The sequence below is a fragment of the Loxodonta africana genome, unplaced genomic scaffold (assembly GCF_030014295.1).
Source record: "Loxodonta africana isolate mLoxAfr1 unplaced genomic scaffold, mLoxAfr1.hap2 scaffold_178, whole genome shotgun sequence".
Classification (NCBI taxonomy): Eukaryota; Metazoa; Chordata; class Mammalia; order Proboscidea; family Elephantidae; genus Loxodonta; species Loxodonta africana.
Window position 1 is genome coordinate 90,001 of NW_026974923.1, and position 4,307 is coordinate 94,307.

Sequence of the window (4,307 nt, forward strand, 5' to 3'; positions counted from 1 at the left end):
GACCCCCGGCCCCACCGCACCAGGCGCGCGACGGGAGGGCCGCACACTCACACGCACACACGGACGCGCGCGACCCCGGCGCCAGACGGCTGGCCCGGCGAAGGCCCTCCCCCGACTCGCAGGGGGGAGGCGCGGGCCGCGGCAGGCGAAGGGCGGCGCGCGGCCCCACCGCGGGGCCGGCGGACCTCTCCCTCCACACCGGGCGGGAAGGAGAGGGGGCTCTGCCTGCGAGCCACGGTCGGTGGCTTGCGCGCAAGGCGAGGGGCAGCGGCTGGGGGATCCGGCACCCCCAAGGCACCCTCGGAGATGACTAGAGAAGACTTTCTTCACCGAAGACGGGCCGTCCCCACCCATCGCCCCCCACGTTGGGCCCCCGCCAGGCGCCCGAGGGCGCCCCGGGGATGGGCGGGGGGGGCCTGCGGTATTGGTAAGCACCAGCGGGGGGGTTAAGGCACAGTGGGCCTCTGCGGCCGGGAACGGAGCCTGCCGCCTCGTGCTCACGGCGGCTCTGCCTCACCCGGGGACGGCGCGTGCTCCCGGCTCCGTGCTGCGTCCACCCTCCACTCGGGCGAGGAGGGAACGGGCGGGGCACCGCAGCGGCGACCGAGGGCCTCGGAAAGTCACGCCTTTTGAGTCGTCCGTTTTTTTTTTTTTCCGTTTCTCTTTTAAAGCTTCTCCGCCTCATCCCGCCTCACCGGAGCCAGGCTCCGGCGAGCGCGCGGGGCCTCGCGGGTACGCGCCGCGCACACCCGAGGCTTGCCTGGGCACCTAAAAGCCCAACACACCCCCCGGTCTCCCTCTGTAGAGGGGTCCGCGCTCTAGGGCGGCCCGCGGGGGGGAGGAGGTACGACAGAGCCTAACAACGGACCGCCGGGGCCCAGCCGCGGCTACGCAGCCTGGGCCCCCACCTCGCAAGGGCGACTTCCCTCGGCACCGGCGGAAGCAACACGCGGGCCCTCCTCCTTCCGCTCTCGCTTGCCTCACGCGGGTCTCGGCAGGCACCGGGGCGGGCACGCACGCGCGCACCCCTCTCTCACCCCCGCCTTCTCGGGATCAGGCACGGCACCCTCCCGCGAGGCGTGCGTGCTCTAAAGGTCTTACCCCGCTCGACCCCCCTTCTTTTTTTTTTTTTTTTTTTTTCCTCCACATCCTTTCTCTCCCTCTCGGCCGCACTCCTGTTTTTTATTTCTCTCGGCTCGAGGGGCGCACGCCCACACGCGTGAGCGGTGACCGGAAGGGTGGGCTGGGAACGGGGAAACGGCACCGCCACCCGGCCTCAGGCACCTGAGGGACGGCCTGGAGCGTTCCAGGGGCACCGCCAAAGGGCCACTCGAGGCGCACCGGCACCACCTGGGTGGGGCGCGCGGGTGCGCCTGACCAGAGAGCCCCCCCGCCGCGGGGGGCGGGGGAGGGCCCGACGCGAGGCAGAACACCAGGGCCACGAGCAGAGGCTGTCCTGCTCGGTCTCAGGACCCCGCCACCGCCGACGCTGGCCGCGAGGCCGCGAACGAGGGCAGATGAGCGAGGTCGGGCCGGATTCCGTGCCCCTGCCCCTCTGCGCACCACCGGCGGGCGGGGAGGAGGAGCGAGGGGCCCGCGCGCTGAGCGAGAAGAGCGGTCCCATTCGCCACGAATGTCCGTCCCTCGTCTTGGCGCGGCTCGGACCCGGCCCGGGAGAGCACGACAACACCACATCGATCGGGTCAGCCCAGGCACAAGCGAGGAGGAGAAGACCCCCCCGCCAGGGCTGCCAGGAGGCGGGCGAGGACAGCCCCGGAGAGGACCCGCTTTCTGCCTCGCCCGCCCCGGCTGCGGAAAGGTGGCCGCGAGGACCCCGCACACGGAGAACGCCTGACACGCGAGGCACGTGGGCCTGGGGGAGGGGGGGAGCGGGGCACACTCTGGCGAGCACCGCGGCCACCGCGGGTGCCTGCGACAAGGGGCACGCGGGTCAGAGGGCCCGCGGCGCCCGTGCCACGCCGCCCTCGGGCACTGGAGACCGGGGGGAGGCACCGCGGCTGGACATCTGGACGCGCGAGAGCCGGCGCACGGGCCCCAGGCGGGCGGCTCAAGCGGGGAGGAGCGGGGGAGGGCGTGGGCCGTCGGTGGACCGGCGTCTACGGACCCGTCCAGGTTTCCCATCTGCTCAGCGGGAGTCACCCGGCGAGGAGAGCGTGTCAGCACCAATCTGGTGGCCCAAATCGCCCGTTTTGGGCGAGAGAAAAGCCACGCCCCGCGGCGGGAGGGGCCCGCTCCCCACGGCGAGCCCCCGGAACTGCGGCCCGGCCATCGGTCCGTAGCGCGACCCCATGGCCCCCAGCGCCCCGCCCCCCCCCGGAGCTCCCGGGATCCTCTGGTCGACCCGCGGGACGGGGTGACGGAGCTGGCCGGGGCCGCGCGGGCGCCCAGAGCCAGCCGCCTGCGCTGCGGCCAACGCGGGCCGGTCGGGGAACCCTCGGAGGGGGGACTTGGAAAAAATTCTCGGGCGGCGGGGCCCCTCCGAAGGTCCGGGCCCCGCGCGGGTCCGTGGCCGGGCCGGGGCGGGCCGGGGGCGGCAACCTCGGCCCGGGGACCCCCGGAGCGGGACTTTGAAAAAATTCTCCGACGGTCCGGACCCCACGCGGGACCGCGCCCGGGCCCGGGGCGCCCTCCGCGGGCCACCCCGGACCTACGCCGGAGGCCCCGGTGACGACCGGGCCGCGCGAAGGAAGGCGCGCGAACGGCCGGGGCGTGCCTTGTCCCGTTCTTCTGCCTGCGCCGTCTCGGTGCGGCCCGGTTCGGTCCAGCGCCGTCTAAAACACGGCACCCGGGAGCGCGGCGGCGGCGGCGGCGGCGGCGGCGGCGGCGACGGCCACCGCCTCGGCCACATGAAGCTGCGGGCCCAATTCCGGAACGTGGCTCTGGCGCCGGCGCCCCACCGTGGCCGGGACGATCCCGCCGACGCCGCCGGCGTCCCGAGACGTCGCCTCGGCCAGCGCGGCCACAGCGCCTCCCATGTCGCCGGCGCCGGAGCTCCGGAGGAAAACGATGTCAAAGCGGCCGCCAGGTGGCGGCCGACAACCGGCGCGGGCGACAGCGGGACGGATCCGGATCGGCGGCCGGCGAGGGCGCGTCGCCGGGCGGCCGGACACCCGGTCCCGTCCCGGCTCCCCCCCCGCCCCCCTCCCCCGCCTCCCAGCGCCGCCGCCGAACACGTTTCTCGGCGCGGGGCGGCCGGAAGGCGTTGGGGCCGGCCACGGCGCGGGGTCGGTTGGGCCAAGGGGATCCACCCGGCCGGGCCCTTTCCCGCCTCGGCCAGGACGATCCTGCCGACGCCGCCGCCGGCGTCCGGGAACGTCGCCTCGGCCAGCGCGGCCACATCGCCTCCCGCGCGTGTCGCCGGCGCCGGAGCTCCGGGGGAAGACGATATCAAAGCGGCCGCCAGGTGGCGGCCGACAACCGGCGCGGAGTGCAGCGGGACGGATCCGGATCGGCGGCCGGCGAGGGCGCGTCGCCGGGCGGCCGGACGCCCGGCCCCGTCCCGGCTCCCCCCCCGCCCCCCTCCCCCGCCTCCCAGCGCCGCCGCCGAACACGTTTCTCGGCGCGGGGCGGCCGGAAGACGGTGGGGCCGGCCACAGCGCGGGGTCGGTTGGGCCAAGGGGATCCGCCCGGCCGGGCCCTCCTCAGGTTCCGGAGGTGTGAGCAGGCTGTGTGGCTGGCTGCTTCTCCCTGACGGAACAGCAGTGGAACGACGGTACCAGCCCACTGCAGCAGCCGCTCTGGGAATGGTGCCTGAGGGCTCCCCGCGGGGCAGGGCCGGTAAACCCTCTCTGCCCCTGAAAGGTCTCTTCCTGCCGCTGCCCCTCAGTGCGTCGTCTAAGCCCGCCTTCGACGGTCAGGACTCGCCGCTCGTCGCAGACATACTCGTTCGCTTGTGTTTCCGGGTCTTTGTCGTCAAGAGAGCTAGGCGGAAGCGTCAGCCTATTCCACCACCTTGGCCCCATCTCCCAAAGTTCCGATCCAAGGGGGTCCGGCCCAGCCGGGCCATTTCGCCCCTCAGCCAGGAAGATCCCGTCTACCCCGCTGGAGCCCTGGAGCACCATGCCGGCCAGCCGGCGTGTCCCACTCGGGGGGGGGCCCTGGGAGGGAGGGAGGGAGGGAGGGAGGGAGGGAGGGAGGGAGGGAGGGAGGGAGGACCCCGGGAGGACCCCGGGAGGACGCCGGGAGCCAGGCCGGGCTCGAGGAGACGGAGCGAAGGCCCCGGGCCGCCGTGGCCAGCGCGCGCCCGCCGGGACCGCTTCCCATCCCGTCGGCGCCGCAGAGCTCCG